General features: G+C 24.3%; 1 long non-coding RNA gene across 1 annotated transcript; it reads left to right on the top strand.

The window, feature by feature from the left end:
• Positions 1 to 401: 401 nt before the first annotated feature.
• Positions 402 to 3433, top strand: LOC113559004. Its single transcript, XR_003405798.1, has 3 exons — positions 402 to 539; positions 1168 to 1258; positions 3138 to 3433. It is a non-coding gene; the product is annotated as an uncharacterized LOC113559004 (long non-coding RNA).
• Positions 3434 to 20128: the final 16695 nt, after the last annotated feature.

The following is a 20128-nucleotide window of genomic DNA, read 5'->3' as shown; positions in this document are numbered from 1 at the left end:
GGACAGACGTCACCGCCGTAGACCTCCGGTGATGCAACTGATGACTCTGACGACCGAGGAGTGACGCGCCGCGCTAGTGCAGACGAACCGCACTAATGCACTATTCACATACGGATACGATACAGCTGATGGTACCGCGCTCGGTTATCAAGAACTACATCATCGTTGACCAAACCTAACCTAACTCAATAACTATCAGCGTTGAGCTTTTGTTGTTATTTGTTGTCTCGCGTCTTATCATAATATTCTTTGCGATAACATGTAAACGTAATGTTTTGTTAATTTTTATTTTTTCTTACGCGTAGTGCATACAATATTATTATGAATGTTTATGAAAAACAAGTGTACTATTACTTAATTTATACAGTATAATATCTATTTCGTTTTTTTTTTCATAGTTTTTCGATTCTGGTGATGCAGTGTTAGTAATTTTTACCTTTAGCTTTAATGTGTGGCTCCGCCAGGTGTCTTAATAATTGCAGATGTAAATGTCCAAGCTCACCAGTCATTGCTTTGTTTTAAATAGATTTACAAACTAAGTATATTTATTTAACCATTAAACTTAAGAAGACACTACACCTATATGTGTTGTCTCCGTCTTACAAATTTAAGACATATCAAAAACTGTTTTGTGTGGGATAGAACCACTCAAGCTGTAGTTATAGTTAAGACTCCAAATTTATATAAAATATAGTACAAATAAAGAAATAGAGAACATTATTGCTCTTACATCAAATATTGTTTTTATTTATTGATATCACTTATTCAAAAAAGTTCTCATTGTTTCAAAATCCATTTTTAAACTTGAATAATTTTTTTGTGGTTCCAAAATCAAAAAAATAAAATCTATATTTCACATCTTAAGTTTTCCATTTGATGTAGTGAAAATTGTGGTTCTTAGTTATGACTAACCTTCTTAGTTTTTTTCTACCAAAAATAGTTTTTGCATTTGTAAAACAAAGACAACACATGCGTGTATAGCGTCCTCTTAAAAACATTTTTATAATATTATCTTTTCATTATTTATGCGCATCTTAAACAAAAATGTCATTTGCCACTTTATTGTCAGTGACTTAGTCATAACTATCAACAAGTTATTCATCAACTGTGTTATTATTCAAATAAAGTTGTAATTTTTTTTAATCTTATTATTTTGTTGTCTGCTAGGAAAGCTAAATTCAACCGGTCACTGATTGAAAGTCAAGCAGCAAAAATCAGTTGTTTTATTAATGTTTAAGATGTTTGAGTAGGTACTTAGGTAAAGTATATTTTAAAGCATAGTATAATTAAATTGGGTCTTGTATTTTTAGTGAATTTAAATCTATTTTATATCGATAAAACTATGGTTATGTAGAATTATTAAAATTAACAGTATAACCTTGGGAAAAATTTAATTTTAATTAGGAGCTACTTCTATGTTAAATTCATAATTCATAATATGTTATTGTTTATAAACACATAATTGATTAAATATCATCATAATAATGATAAAATAAATATATTTTCATGACCTTTATTATATTTTACAGAGAACCAGTTTCTTTGTAAGAAAAAAGATTAGAATAATATATTTTAATTGATTGTATACTTATATTGTAACACATATGTAAACAAATAAAAAATACATTTCAAATTTTTATATTTTTGTTAATTTAGCTGAAAATTACATTTGATTAATGTAGTTATTATTAATATAATTATTCCTTAATATTTATTAAATTTACAATAGAACAATTTCATATGTTATTTTAATCAGAGCGTTACAATATTTATTTAATAATTATTTCAAATTGAATAATTTGAAATTTATAAATTAGAGTTATTCTTTATAATAAACAAATGCATTTATGAATGTACAATTGGATTACTTAATATGAATAATTTATATTAATTATTTTTATAAAAACATAATTGTGCAACTATAATCTAAATTATCATGGATATTAAAATTATTATAAATAAAATAAAAAACTATTTGATTACTATTATTGCTTTTATATTTTAATAAACTCAAAAGTTTATATGAAATCAATGAAATAATTTTCCCCAATACTGATGTTATCTTTTTTAATAAAAGATTTCTCTTTCATATTTTAGTAAGAAGTAAGATTTATATAATGATGAATATATTTTTTTAATTGTTTTTATTAGTTATTATATATTCATATTCATATTAAACTAAATTATAACTTAAGTTTGACTTATTTAGGTAATTTTAAGGTAAATTGACTGTCAATTATTATACATTTTTTTGAAAACTACAATTATTTTATTTTTTGTAAATTACTTCCTCTACTTTTAGACTTGTTAATATTTAGAGTAAGGCAATAAATCTTATTCAATTTAATAAATATTATTTGAAGGCAATGAGCCAATAAGGCAATATTTGATATAAGTAATTTTCGAAACAATAAAACAATTTAATTTTAATAATAGGCAATGTATTGTCTGTAAATTAATTATAGTAGTCAGAGCTAAATTTACACAATTGCTGTCGTAAGGAAAATTTTATTTTGTCAGCCAATTAAACTTATCAATAAGAAAACATATTTTTAAATACTTATTTAACATTACTACTGAAAATAAATAAATTATATAGACTGATGCTAAACAATAATTATCAATAAAATATTGGCCTAAAATTGCTGTCCTAGGCAACTGCCTACTTTGCCTGGTACTAAATCTACCACTGATAGTAATTAGTAGTTAATTAAAGAAACTATTAAATATAAGGCTTTTGACACAATTAAATAGAAATATAAAACAAAATTTATTGGTTTACTTTATGTTTAATTTTTCATTAAAAAGGTATAGCTTTAATTACTATTCATAATTTTTAATAGCATAACATTATATAAGCTGAAATTGAGAAGAAATAAGTGTTTATTTAAAATTAACTGCTATTTAGTATCTAATTATAATCACTTAAAAATGATACCGTCCCTTCTTACAATTACAATGAATATTTAACCTGAAAAGAAATTAAATAATTTTATTTTTCAATTTTCAAATTTAAAATACCTATACACGAAATTTGATTTTTGTTTTGAGAAATTTAATAATAACATTATTAACATAATATTTCGAATTTGTAAGCAGTTAATGTCAATAAATTATTACCAATTCTTTGTTTCTAGGTAAAACACCGAACAACCCAAATCCACCCGTTATGCAGAACTCACATACACAAACATGTAGATGTCGACGCCATTAATGGAGGAATTGCAAAGGAACGCAGTTAACCGACCTCGCATAAAAAGTGTCCCCTTAAACACTTTCTGCAAAAGGTATAATAGGAATAGAACACTAAACCCTTTGGAATCAAAGTAATTTCATTTCTAAAAAATTATTTTTCATGATAATATTACGAACTAAAGCAAACACTAGTTCAAACATGTTTATCTGTATAATACAGTATATATGTTAAACTCAAAATATCAACTAGATATATTGAATAGTTTACTATACCAATCGCACATAAAATTTGATTAAAAAAAATATTTTATTTAATTTTTTAATTTTATTCTTAACAAACAATACATGTAAAATTAGTTTATCTGTAATAATTTATTAAATTTATTAAAATGCTCTGACGATATAAATTTATCTATATTCTGTAAAATATAAAAAAAAAAATATATAAAACGATGTTTATTAAATACCTATACCTCTCTCCGACATAGCTGTGATACTAGATTAAAATTGTATAACGTTTACTATTACATCCTTTAATATTGATAGTCGCATACCGCGTTCGGACATTCGGATGGAAATGGCTGTTTGTTTGAAGCACATATTTTGATACTATATAGCATCGTAGCATAAAAAACTTGTTTAGAAGGAAACTATTCTACCAGTTTGCATTTATTGTAGTATATGTTGTAAATAAATAAAATGCGAAAATCAAACACGTCAAAAATTGGTGATGAAAATGTATTAATTCCAGGGAGCAGTTTACTTGTACCGGGACTGGATACTTGACATATAAACAACTAACCTAAGGCTTTGCCTTTTTTTCCTTTGTTGTTAATAGCGTAAAGCGATTGGTCGTCAGTGGCCATCTCCCTTCGGATTTTGTCTACATCACGACCCGAACAATATATCGCTCTCGCTACCCGATTGCTTCGCACCGTCCGCATCACGTATCTACCTGTTGTACCGCTTGCTCTACCATCTTATTTATCTGCGCATCCCAAACGGCTCCCGTAGTCCCATCCATTGTTTGCTTATTCCTAAACGGATTCTGCCAAAAAAGGTTGTACAAACGGGTTAACTCTCAAATTGCTAACGGTAATACCGGTATACCGCCTTGAGGTCGATATACCGTATTTTTAAATTTAAAATTTATAAAACGGAATATTTAAAATACTGAAACATAGAATATAATTTCTATACCGAAATTAATTAAGTATTAATATATTATACGTATTAAAAATAAACATGAGCTCATTAGAATCATCATTAACGATTTTCATTAAATAAAATTACAGGTATGGATTATATAAAAATTGTGCAAATAACATTTAGGTACCCTATGTATGAATTTTTTTACATTTTTTTCTATTTTTTAACGCTAAAATTGTATAAAATTTAGTTCACAATAATATATATTTTTTATAATTTACTTAGTGTAAACCAACACATTTTTAACCAAACTTTTTTTGAGACAATTCTAAATCTGTATGAAGTGGGAAGAAATTTGTGTTATAAAAAACCGGAGTCGTTTGGAAATTGACCTTTTTGTAAAAAGGCAGCCGTTTAGGAAAAATAGGAGTCTAATGGGCTACATCCTTATTTCTTCGAAATGTATATAATATTGTCAGTGACGGTCAAATGATATTCCAATCCCCCCTATGTGGCGTAAAAAATAAAACAAAATTAAATAAATATTAAAGAAAAAAGTCACGGGGGGATTTATCCCCCTCGTAGCCCCCCTTGTTTGACCACTCCTGTATAATGTAATCATTATTCACGATTAAACACGCGGTAAACTTGATAATACTGTAGTGTCCATAAATATATAGAAGTTCACAAAGTATTATACAGTATTGATTTTATAATACTATAAAATAAATGGTACAAAACATACTATACAATTTTCAGTGCTGCAAGTCTTCAATTTACAACAACCGAAAATTCTGAAGGTGCTATAGTTAGGTCTTTTAAATCGTACCAAGCATCGGGGCTCCTGGTCAATAAGTTTGATTTTAAATAAAATTGTACTATCGTGGTTTAATCTACTCTTTAATCAAGCCGCATAAAATATGTTAAAACCCTTCTTAAAATCGTAAATATCCAATACCCATAGTTGCAGCACTTTCTATATAGGTGCATAGAAATCACGTACACGGTACAAATTATATTCAGTCAGTTTAAGAACTTAATATTGATAACTAACAATTTAATAACATAATGTATTTTTATAATATTCGTGTTGGTAAATTTAGTATTTTAAAATGATAAAAAATAATTAACTTTGCAAAATAGATAACAATAGCTTAAGTTAATTGATAAGCTTATACGTGAATATACTGGGTACTATAGTGTTATTGTTATACATATATGTCGTGTATTTATTTAAAAAATGAGTATAGACATTCATTAATTTAGACAATGTTTATTTAAAAAATAATTAGAAAAATATTAGAAGCATTTTCGCTCAAACCCATTAAATCCGTGTATAAATAAAAATGTTACGAAACTTTTTGGATTTTTTAAGTTGAATTTTCCGTTATTTTATTTACATTTTTCTTCAGAAACTCAAAAATAAAATATTGAAGTTTGAAGGTGTAGGTATATATGATCATTAGGTATTAAATAAATTTTATTATTATTTATATAAATATGTAGTTATAACTGATATAATTAAATTATAAAGTCTGAAGATGTAAAACATTCTATTAGTAATAATACAAATTATAAATACTTGTATCCTAAAGATTTTGCAGCATACTAACCTATTTACCTTTTTTCAATTATTAAAAACATTGTTAAATCATTTTAATAGATAATTGATTCGGTCGATTAATTGTAAATGACGTCCATAATGATGTTGATGGTAAAAATTGTCCAAGTAATTGATCTGCTATTCAGTATAGGTGTCAATAAAATTGAGTAAGACACTGCAAAGGTACTAAATTTAAACTTGATGACCTATAAAAACTAATAAAAAATCTTTGTTTTTAATTTATTGGGAAAAAAATAGAAAATTTCAAAAGTCTATAAGTAATTCTAAAAAAGTTAAAAGATTTTGAATATTATACCATGTATAGAAAATGATTTTATAAAAATATGTTGATAATTTCACTAATAGTATACTTAATACCTATATACAGTAAAAAATGTAATAACTAATAATAATTTTTCATAAATATTTTATTAAATCGCATTGTCTTAGGTCATTGATTAAGTCTGTCAAAGCTTTATGTAGGCACCTAAACCATGACCATTTTCTTGAATAGTACAAATTTAGTTTTTTCCTCAATGTCATTGGGTACCATTATAAGATTAGGTTAGATTATATTTCTATTATAATTTTTGAAAAAAATGTAATTTCTTGTTTATTAATAATTTATAAATAACTTATAATACATTTCTTAAAGAGGGTACAATATGCAGATCAATTGTATCTGTCTTAAACACGCTTTCTGTACTTCCAATATTCTGAGACTTTTCATGAAAAAACATTTTTTTCTAAAGAATTAGCTTACTATAGTAGGTTATATTTATATATCAGGAGCTTTGTATTAAATGTCCAAGCTTTTTAATCCAACAAAAGAATTTGTATTGACATTTATAAAATAAAAAAAAACTAAAAAAATTGAAAATGTCCGTTAACAGCTCAAAACGAGTAAAAATATTTTGAAAATCAGAAAATGTTATCGCCCCGCTCAGAATCTAAAATATTAAAACTATCTATTTTACTTACTAGTCGCTAGTATTAATAGTTAGATGTTTAATACCTACAATGATGTACATAGGCCGAATTGGTAAAATATGAAACGACAATGACAGGTTTCTCTAGCTATTTTTTTTTAACGTAAATGCAATTTCAAAAACTTCAGTTTTTTGGAAATATTTTATTTTATTAAACTCCAATTTTTCTTCATTTTCCTAGACTCTAGGAAAAAATTGTTTTTTCCGCTATTTTTCCGGAAATTTTGTTGAAAAATATGTATAGAAGTGAAAATTTGTGTCATGTCCATTATTATTGTGTTTTCTTAATTATTTACAAAAACCTAGGTATTTGTTCATATTACCTCATTTTTTCTAATCAACAATTTATCGACTACCCCAAATTTGTTCACAACAATAAGCATAAGAAACTTAAATTAGGCCCCATTCACTAAAATGACACTGGGGCCCTAGTTTATCTAGTTGCGCCACGGAGAACATTATTTGTTGATGAATCGTTATTTATTTTGATTGAATTATACTAATTTTTTTATTCTATTGTAATAACAACCAACAAGTATAAGATAGCGAAACTCATATTAATTTTTTAATCTTTTCGATAACAAAAAATGTGTATTCTCAATATTTATAGAAAATAACTAAAAAAAAACCAGAAAAAAAGTTACTTAAAATATTTTGAAAAGTATAGCATTTATATTGTATATTATAAAAAATTCTAAAATATAAACTTTTGTTGAACATTTTTAGTAATTATCTAAAGTTAATGGTTCTTAAATTATATAAAAGAAGAAAATTTATAAATATAATAGAAAAATGTTTTATGAAAAATTAATTTTGTGTAAAAAGTCTTGTTTTCCACGATCATTAAGAAAAATACTGTGCATTTTTTACTTTTGACTCACCGATATAACAACTAAATAAGAAACTAAATTAAATTCTGATTTTCAATATATTATATGTCTTAAACCTATATCATATAATATGTACCATTGTAGTACTTATAAAGTTATAACTATTTAAGGTATTATTTAAGGCTACCATTCAAATAATTTTGTAATATTATTTTAGATAAATCAAGATTTTGATTTACTGTTTCCAAGGCTATCTTGTCGTATGCGCTCTACCCTCTCTAAGGCACATACCCAAAGAATTGAAAGTTAGTGGCGCCTGTTGAGACTAAACATTGTGAAAAATTTGTATGGTACAACTCCAGACTTACTTCCATAAATACATTTTATTATAATAATTTAATACAATTAATAATATAATAAAGTCAATATTTTTTTTTGTGTACCTACATAAACAGAAAAAAAATGTTTGCTCTCTAATAGTTTCTTAGTTGGAATTCTTGAAATTTGTTGGGCTAATTTACGTAAATAAATAAAAAAATATTAAAAACCTACCTATATTATAGTATAATTTATTTATTTTTGTTTTAATTTCAGATAATTTGTTTTAACATAACACCCAACATCTATTCATAGAATAGATAATAATATTATCAGTTGAAAATGCAATATTGTTATCGTAAATGCATTAAAATAATTAAAATTTAAAATAAAGGATCAATCTAAAATTGAACTTCAGTCTTAACATAGGTACTTAGCAGTTAGCATTGTAATTATATACTTACCTGCTTATTATAAACTTATAAAATAATTAATTTCGTATGACTTAGGTTCAAGGTTGAAAATATTTTTAATTATTTTTATGACTAATGCCTACGAACGTTTCAGTTTTCATTTGTTTATCTTTATATCAATATGATCATTAGGAGTTGGGAGTAATTAACTGACCTCCCACTCTGCTAATTTGTGGCAAACATTTTCTATTTCTATGCATAGTACCACAGTCCCTCACTTTATTCAGCCTTCGTCATGCTTGGTTATTTGTTCTGTTCATTGTTCAACAATATTAATTATTTGGTCATTTGATCTACGTCGATACTTAAAATAATTTAACCTTAAATTTATAATTTTACTTTTGACGTGCACCTTATATATGTGTGTACAAATTACAGAAGAGAAAAATTCATTTCAAATACTATCACATGCATATATACGTATATGGACGCAAAACAATGTAAATAACGAGTTGTCATCCCGGTAAGCCGTTCAATATTATTATACATAAATGCATTTAGAATTTTAAACAAGTTCATAGACATTTTTTCAAGCATATTGAGTGGAAATGGTTGAAAAATAGGATGGCAGGTTTTATTCGTAATATAAATTATAAAAGTATAAAGTGTAGTTTCTCGTTTCGCCCCACTTTTAAATGCTACGTGGTAATATAGATGCATGATACAAAAACAAAATTGTATAACTAATATTTATATAATTGTATTCTAGTCAAATATTTGACGATTGATGTATTGGTATGCATCAACATGAATCAGTGAAATACTTATACTACTTTTAATTAAACAATAACAATAATATTACTTTGTTAGTGTTATTAAAAAAAATAATAATAATATTAAAATAAATAGATTTTAAGTGAAATAATTTCAAGATATTGTACGAGGAGTATCATCTTATTTTTGTATCAATAAATTAATGTCTTTTAAAACAATTTGCTTAAATATATTAAATTCTGCATTGATGTGTTTAAATTAATTTGTAAGGAATATGGACATACTAATTACATATTATTTTTAATTTATCTACGATTATCTACGAAATAGTTACTGGAAATGTATAAAAAGTCAAAATGGGAGTATGGGAGTATGGGATCCATTCGGCCGGCTACATTAGATACTGGTTGCGGACGGAAACAGGCCGGAGCTATTGATTTGGCTCCCAAACACAGTTAATTGATATTTTTACGTATTGAAGTGGCTCCTAAAATATATGCATTAAGTTGGACCCCTTAACATTTATTTTATAGGTACATTGGTTATCAAAATTGTTTGAAAATAAACTCAATAAAACATAAAAATATTTAAAATACAAATATTACATTTTATAGTCAATCAAAATTGTTTGAAAATAAATTCAAATATACATAACCTGAATTTGACTGTCTATAAATTAAATTGTATTTTTCTTGAATATTTTTTTTTGTGTGGTCTGTCTACATCGGAGCTTCATCATAATAATTGTAGTATCCGCTCGAATGCCATACAATACATTCATGTAATTATAAATATTTAGGTGCGTATACAATTAGGAATTCAATTTTGAGTGAAAAGATTCACATGAATTAGTAGTACCAACTAGTACGACAGACACTACTGCTTTTTTTCTATCCAAATTAAATGTGGAAATAAAGAAGTATTTTCAATATAATTTTCAAAGTTATTGGATTAACGATTAGATAATTGCAAGCAGTTATCTGGCACTGTGTCGTTGAAAATATTAAAGTTGCAATTAAAAGTACAATTCACAAATGTCCTAATTGTTTTAAATGCGACTAATAATGCTGTAATAATAATAAAAAAATATATTTTTTTTTAATCGCGACACTCTTTCATTTCAAAAATGTTATAGGGGTGTTGTATTTTATCTTCAAGCATAAATTATGCATTAAACTTAAATTTTTAAAAACTGAGATACTTACTACTTTTAATAATTAATAATGGATGATTTCAATATGTCAACAAATTGTTGTTCCCGAAGCTATTAACCAGTTTTCCTAATTGTTTCTAATATTAAAATATATAATAATAGGGATCTGGGATATGGTATACCTACCTCAACATACGTATTTTAAAGACAAACATAACAGAGAGAAACAATGAATTTCCCATCTCACTCGTACAGAAGTTTCTGAGAAATTAAAATACGTAACATTTAAAAAAAATGTGATAACTGATAAGATTTAATGCGTTGTTGGCGACTTCTTGTTAATGATGATATAGGTATTCAGTGCCGCAACTAAGGTTTTTAGGGCAGTGCAGGCCATATATTACCATGTCGGTACCTAGTACTGTCTACATATATTAGTAGTTGTATTACCTTATGGTTTTTTATACAGATTTTTTACAATACTATGAATACTAGTTACTAACCTGTATCTACCTTAACCTAAGTTTAGAATAAAAATAAATTAAAGAATGAAATGCTGGTCGTTGATAAACGCATAACTTGTAAACGAACAGACCGATTGAGCTCATTTTCGTTTTTTAAATGTTCGTAATAGTTTTAATAAGGTTTTTACGGAATAAAAAATTTGAGAGAAACTGAAAAAAAGTTGTTTGGACAAAACAATACGCTAAATCAGCTAGCAGTTAGCACTATATATATAAGAAGTAAATAGAATCAGTGTTTTTTCAGTTCCTTTTACATAGGAATCCGTTCAATTCCTTGTTCCTCTAATACAATGTATAAATAATACGAATTCGTTCAGTTCCTCGTTCATTTAATATTAAAAATAACTCGTTCTTTACCTCGTTCCTCTAAAAAAGTATCTGGTTCCTCGGCTCCTCGCTTTAATTTACATTAATACTTTATAAAATTATTTTATTACACATCCTAAATATTTTAATTTTAAGTAAGCACCTATAATTAATGGTTACAAAAGATTATTTCAAATATTTCTCAAATATTAAATAATAAATATATATTATACTTTATAATTTATACTAAACATTTACTCAAAACACTTCAGCATTCATTTTTGTTAGGTAGGTATTACAAAATATATAAAAATTAATGCAAATTTCAATAAAATTTATAGTTTATTATAATAAAAATGTATAATAAATAAGTAATAACACAGTTCAATTTCAATATCAGGTATATACTTTAATTTGTTTTTAAATAAATCTATACTGTCATTAAATAATTCATGAATTATCAATTATTATTATAATCATTAATCACTAGATACCTATTAATCAAAACACCAAATCATATGTGAATGTTTATTTGTAGTCTCATCTATTATATAGATTAAAAACATGATAAGTAAATTAAATTTTTCTCTCCAAATGTTTTTTAAAATATTGTTGAGAATGAGAAGAACAAAAGAATTATAATATTTACGTTCCTATTCCTAAAAATAAAGAATTAATTCATGTTTCTATTACTTAAAAAAATAATGGAATTCAGTCATCCTTTCCTCTAAAAAAGAATCAATTCCAGGAATCGTACCTTTCGGAACGCATTCCTTAACAACACTGCACAGAATTAAATGGATTAATGTTACAGGAATATACTTTTTTTTTTAATGTTGCTCATTTAAAAACACAATTGTTAACCAGTATTATTTAAAGAAATAATGTGATACTTAAATAGTTAAATAAAAGTATTATTTTAATTTTTAATAATTAAAAATATTCAAAACATATAATTATTATTATAACTTATTTTCAAATTATTAAGTCAAATATTATACATAGGTTAGCAATATTTTTTAAGCTACACAATAGTTGTAAACTGATAAAATTGACTTAGGTTAACTTAATAATTTAATAACATATTTTAGTTGTTACACTCAGCGCTTCAATAAGAAATTAAGTTTTATTGCACTCAACATCTTTATTTTTTATTTCAAAATGTCAATACAGTGTTTTCTTGCATATATTTGTATCTAATTTTTGTTTACAAAATTTAGTTGCTCTACAAGATTAACTTATCCGAGGAGGTAGGAAATTATATCTTATTAACCCTTATGATATAATGTAGGTATATATTATATCTACATTTATAATTGGTATATTTAGTCTACTTATAGTTATCCTGTATTATATTATTATATTTACTACTTTATAAAAATGATTTTATATCATCAAATACCTTATCATTTTAGATCTTAACTTAGGTAAGAATATATAAAAGTAAAAAATGTATTTTAGCATTTTATACATATACCTACTATTTATTTCTTATTTTGTCAAAGTGTAATTTAAAATATTACCTTTTTTTTTAGAATTACATTATCATTTTATATTTCCAGTAAAATATGTGCCTGTGTATGATGGTAAGCTCCAGTTCTTTAATAATGAATTTATTCAATTTCTGACTTCTAAAATTATTAACTATAATTAAATACTATATTTTAAATTTCTCATATTTTTTATACAGAGTTTCTTGTGGCAATATTGCAATTGAAACAACTTTAACTAACAAGAAGCAGCCATTTTTAAGCAAAATATTTTTTGAAAATGTTAATGTACCTAAAATTTAGTATTTAAAAATTGTTTCTATCCCCTTTCATTTTGTAGGTTTTCAAAAATTTCAAACCCACCATGAATTTATAAATAAAAAAAATTGTAAACTTTTTTGATTATGTTATTAGAAGTATAACATATAGTTTATCATATTAAATAATTAGTAAAGATACCTAAGTATAAAATATAAATTAAACTCTTAGTTTAATTTCAGATCAAAAACTGTTTATTCATCCATCATAGACATTAAGTACCTATTTAACTTAATTTAATAATAGATTATAATTAAGTCAGTTACTTAAAGTCTAAATAAATCTTAAGTTGGTAAAAACTGATTTAAATCAAAATTCTAACAAGTCATTATTGAGTTAGTATAATGCATTAAGAATAATGCTCATTAAAAATGGTTTGACAAAATACTAAAATTTATGTAGTATTAGATCTATGTATTATTTATTAAACTTACAATTTTACAAATTATAAAATATTGATAAATTGATAAACTTAATAATAATAATTACAAAGAAAGAAATACATAAAAAATAAAGAAAATATTTTAAAGTACTTATTAATTAAAAAATTATAAAATCATTATCTATAATTTATTTAATTTTGAACAATGTGCATGTTATATTTATGAATGCTTAAACTTTGAAGGTCATCAAATGATTCAGGGCACGAAAGACAGCCAAACATACCAGGAAACACTACACATTCACGTTTCATTTGATGTGAGTGCATAGTGCTCTTGTTAGGAAATGTATTGTTACATTTCCAACACATCACAGCATCTGCAACATTACGATGACGACGATAATGTGTTTTGAATCCTTGGAAAGTTTTAAAGGATCTTTTACACGATCGAATTATACACGAATAGAACCCATATGGTATAAGATTTATTTTCTTCTTTATTATATATACATCAGCTGTAGAAGTGGATGGCATACAATATGAATTTTCTTGATTATTTTCATTATTAGATGAATTATTTATAGGTGCTGGAAAAGTCGATGAATAATTATCTGAGTTGTCTTGGTTATCATCATCAGGTATACTAATAACAGATGGTGAAGGAGAATTTGAAGAAGTCGATGGATTATTATTTGAGTTATCTTGGTTATCATCATTAGGTATATTAATGACAGATGACGAAGGAGAAGTGATTGGCTGCTGTAAGTAATAATCTTTATTATTAATCTAAATAAGAAATATAATAATAAGTAACTTAGACATTTAGTAAGTAGATTTTTTAGATTTTACCATTAAAAAATGTATAGGTACTATGTATATCATTCTATGGTGCCAACTTTGTTGATACAAAGTTGGCCACAGGGTTATTGTAAAATAATTGACTTATATCTAAAATTAGGTAAGGGTAAGTACCTACTGAGAAAGTATTGAGTATTTTGTATTAATATACTAGTAAAGATTTGATTGGAATGTAGATAATAATTAATATTAATTTTAATAGGTATATACATAGTGTTGTATTATCAATACAAAAAATAATATTGATATCAATTATATTTCAGAAATTCAATAGGTCATTATCAATACTTTATTAGATTGTATAATATGAGACTTATGTGATATGGTTTTGCACGGATATCAAAAATCAATGAATATAATAAATATGTAAATATTTTTATTTTATATAATGGTTATTAAATATTTATACAAACTCAGTATGAAATACATATTTTGTTTTAAATTGAATCGTAGCATTTTGAATAATATCTTCTTATCTATGCTTATTTTTTTTCAAAATAAATTAAAAAGGTTTAGACCACTTTTCTCACTTGAGCACAACATAATAATAAATTCTCATTTACACAAGAATATTCTAAAAAGTTATTCATAATTCATTATAGTAATAAATTGCACTTGTATATTTATTTCATGCTAATAAAAAATTTAAAAGTAACTAAAACCATTTTTTTTTTTTTAATAATAGTTAAATAATGTACATAGTATAAAATAATCAACATTTTGTTTGCAAAGATTAGATTAACATTTACAACATTTTAAATTATAAAATTATTTTAAAATTTGGTTGAAACTTTATATTGTTTTAATTCTAATGTTCCTATTAATTAAGACAATGCTACACCAACCCACAAGTGCTTTTTCTGTCTTACTTATTCATAAAATGTTTAGCATAGAAAAAATTGTTTATTTTAATACTAGATATTATCTAAGTTCATAATATTATCCATGGTATCTCATGGACTATACTGATATTCAAATTTTAAATGAACTATAAGCATTTAAAAAAATGTTAATTAAAAGTAAACAAAGTACCTAAAAACCTCGAGAAAGCAAAATTACACCTTTTCCAAACTATTATACTATCTGCGACAAAACCGATAAGATATACAAACTGCGGTAATTTATTTTATATAAATAATATATTTAGGTGCTATGTGTGCATACCGATACAATAACACATATTAGGTATAGGCATATATATACATTATATTATTATATTCATATATATACTTATAATCTGTATATTATTATGTACATATAATGTTTAGTTATTTATGTTATGTTGGTTACAAATTGGTAATTATCCAAATTTATTTTTAAGTGAAACGCAATATACTAAAGATCGGTTCCTTTAAATGTAAAGGATTATCATAAGTGATAATACTACTTAGTATGTATTTACTAGTGTTAGATTGTTAGATGTTACTAGAAGAAATAGTTTAAGAAGTGCTGTGTCGTTTAATATTTAATTTAATATAGAACTTAAAACAATGTTTAGCCATAATGGTAAATCATTTAGTGTTTTAGTTTTGAAAAAGTGCCATTATAATATTTACATTTATATATTAGTATATTTATAGAATAGCTTATTATGATAGATTTGAAAAATATTTATATAAAATATTTTTATGGTTTATTGATTTGTGGTACCAATAAGTATATATTGCTCCAGGGCAACTCTGATACTTAATCGATCTCTGGATTAAATATAAATAATAAATATTTTACAATTTATAATCATCTAATACCTAGTGTTAATAATGTTAGTAGTTTTAACCTAATAAATATATATTATGTAAGTCTTATAGGGTTTTAAAATCAACATGTACAGGTAGAATAAATAACATGAAATTCTTACAGCATCGTAAATCATTTCGTTGATACAAAACTGGCTATAGTGTGCTTTTAATACGAAATCAAGCCATTCTGACACTTTGTTATAACAATGTTGGCAGATGTATTTCGGCCGTAAGTCGCCTGGTTCGACCTAAAAATAATATATAAACTCAGATACAGAAACATAAGTTATTTGCATATTTTCATGTTGTGTTCGACTTACGTTGATATCAAACAAATTTTTCAACACATCGTATATATTGAGACATTGCAATTTATCAGTAAAAATATCAAAAAATGGATTATCATTAGTATTATATTTCAAACAAATTCGGCAGATATTCATTTGTGAGTCTAATTGACGCAGGGCATCATCGTTCAGAAAAGACATTTTACTTACTAACGGTTTTCTGTTATTCACGAATTAGTAAAATAACAAAAAGTTCATTTCACAAACAATGAACAATAAGCATCGAATAGATATACTGATAAAAAAATAAGAAATTCAGTAACAGAGTGTATGTTTAAAATTTAAAAACAACTAATAATAATTTTTCTTTGATAAAAATATATACCAACTTGTAAGAAGTTAAGAACGGTAATAAATTAGTAATCCAATCAAAGAAACAGCGTCAGTGATAATACAGCAGGACGTTACACCGAAATTAAAACAATGTAAAGCTAAATAAAACTTATTCAATAACCGAGAGAATGCGCTGTTCAGCTTTTTGACCACGGCTAATGGCTATAGAATATAGATGCTATGGTTACACAACGAGCCGTATTAAAACAGCCCCAAATGTTCTTATTAAATCAAATAAAAACCTAGCACTTGCTTATAATTTTGTATGAACGTTATTGTTTGCTATTCTCTACAGCTCATTATAGACCATATGAAGTCTGTAGCTTTTTTTTTACAATAAGCCTCAGTAGCTTGACCCACTGCTCTACGGTCACAGACCGTTGAAGCTTATAAACACGAATTAAGATATTTACTTAAGTATATCTTAATTTGTGCTTACAACTACAGTCGACTAAAAGTCCATTACAAGATTACAAGAGTATACCAAGAATATATAATATAGATTATGATTATCTATGAGTAAATATTGCCTGATTAGAAAGAAAATGGTAGTTAATTTCAATGAATTAAGAACCGATGAAAATACTAAAATAGATCTGTCAGTTGCAAATTGTAAACATATTAATTTTCCATTGTTTAGGAGCAGCACCGAGGTACATCGCTTTGATCTTACAGTGCTGTAGTCGTTATTATAGTTGGCGTCTTTTTTTTTAAATTGTTAACTGTATAGAAAATATTATTTAGACGAATAAAAATCGCAGCACTTTTTGGCTCCGCTTATAAATTTTTTCATTCAAAATTATAATAGTTTATTGGTAATGTATTAATGTATACATTACATGGTAATCGGTCAAAAAGTCAGTTTTAAAAAAAGTTGGATAAAAAGCACATTTTTAATGTCGGACGTAAAGTCCGAAAATACAAAATATTTTTAATTCATATTTATTTTAAACATTTAAAAATGTAAAAATGTTAGTAGACATTATATTATATTATACACATATCATCATATTTTTTCTATTTTCTTATTTTCTTTTTTCATTTATAATTATATAATTTATTACAATATATTTACATATTAGAACAACAATATCAACATTTATTTGCTACGAAATACATTTTAACAAACAATGAATATTTTTATTTATAAACACGTCAATCTAAACTAAAATTTAAAAAAAATAGTATATCATAATTTAGTGGATTTCCGTTATATTTTTGTTAGTTATACAAAAATATAATAATATGTGTACATTTTTTAATTTTTAAAATAAATATTAATTATAGGTATATAAAATATTTTGTATTTTCGGACTTTTTGTCTAAACTAAAAATGTGCTCGGACTTTTGTCCAACTTTTTTTAAAGCGGACTTTTTGTCCCCGAGCTTTTCGTCCGTGATTCACATTATATACCTACATATGTCTTTATTTTGATAATTATTATTTTAAATTCTATGTTACCTATAGGTAACAGTATAATGTTTTTATTATTGTTAAAATAAAATGAAAACTTTGTTACAGTTTCAAATGGAAAAGATAAATTGAAATGTTCAAATCTCTTTCAAATCCAATGGACATAATTGAAATTAAGGTAAAATTGTTTAATATTAGTTTTTGTATCATTATTGCAAGAAAAAATCATTGAAATTTATCTGCATTTTTTGTTACAGATACGAGTACATATTAAAAATTGTTAATGCTCATATGAATTTTGCTTGAATATATAGCTGGTTAAAACATATTTGCAAAGAGGTAGCTTTAGTAAATGGTCTTATCGTCAAATTTCTGGTTTGGCATTTGTCTACTCAAAACATTCAATACCATAATATATCTTATACTTAAGTTTTCAATAAATGTATTTATTATATCTAATTATTTAGTAAATATTATAAATATCACTAATAAAAATTTTAAAAAAAATCTTTACATAATCATTAATTTAAAAGATTAAATTAGAAAATTATTTTAAGGTTTAAAAGTATAGTTTTATTTTATTTAATGTGAATCTATTGATCTTAATTTTATGCTTAGTTCACAAGTCAAAGTATAGATACATTGAAACACCTGTTAACAGTATTATCTATATCATAGTAATTTTGTTGGTCTCATTGTTTTCCAAAAATAATTCCATTTACAATTCTCAAATGATTATTTTTATATACTTACAGTAAATTTTTACTAAAGTTTTTGGTGACATAACTGGTATAAAAGTTTCTCTGTACTGTTCATGACTAAATTATTTATTTAGTCATGGTACAGTTTATAATTAAAATATAATAATAAGTATCAGTAATTTTTAATAAATGTTAGTTATAAACTAGATTTCTATTGTTACTATTTTTGTATATACTATATTATAATATTATCATTTATTGCATTATATTATATTATTTTTATTAATTGATGACAATTATCATTTAATATTTTTATTATTATATATTATATAGGTAGTAAAAAAATGTATTAATTACTGTAAAATTATAAAGTGAAACATTATTAAAATATTAATATTATAGTAATAATTAGTATATTATAAATTAACATTGTTTGTTGTATGTAAGAATATCTGCTGTTTAAATTATATTAGCTACATACCTAATACAGTAGATTAATAATAAATTGAGTTCGTCATGTGTTTTATCATTAAATTCTAGAATAAAACAATATAATAAATATAGGTTGTAAATATAAAAATATATTATTTAAAATATTATTAATATTTTTTTTTTTTACATTTAGAAATAATACAATAAATAAAATATAAAGATTTAATATTATGCATCTTATAAAACAAATCCTATTTGATGTTTTAAAAATAAACTTCCAAAAACGAACGTAAAATAAATGTTTTGATTAATTGTGTCGATTAAAAGATTTAATTTAGCAAATATGTGTTCATCAGAACCAATTTTGTATTGTTGCTTTTAATACTAATATCCATAATGAATTGATTTATTAACAAACTTTAAGTTAAATTATTTGTGTTAGTATATTGATTTCTTATATTATAAATGTATTTAAATGATTTATAAATATTTTTAAATTGTATTATTTTACATAGTCTTAACTTACTTAAAAATTAAAAGATTATAAAAACCAACATACTTATGAAAACAAATCATCTTACATTTAAGTTTTATAATAGAAAAAATTATTTCTCACATTAAATCTTATAAGATAAATATTTCATTAAATTCATCAATATAAAAACAATTGAAATTTCAAAAGTTACTATCATTTTTTTTTTATTATTACAGCTTTACAATAATAAAACTAAACATTTGAATGAATATGTGATAATTTGAATATAAATATTATATGAAATTAATTTTTATTTTGTAATGAAAAATTTGGGTACTTCTCATAAATTAATTTGTATTATTTTTTTTTAATAGTTTCCAATAAT

Source organism: Rhopalosiphum maidis, chromosome 3 (genome assembly GCF_003676215.2).
Source record: "Rhopalosiphum maidis isolate BTI-1 chromosome 3, ASM367621v3, whole genome shotgun sequence".
Classification (NCBI taxonomy): Eukaryota; Metazoa; Arthropoda; class Insecta; order Hemiptera; family Aphididae; genus Rhopalosiphum; species Rhopalosiphum maidis.
The sequence above is the reverse complement of the archived record's forward strand: the minus strand, read 5'-3'. Positions and strand labels throughout refer to the sequence as shown.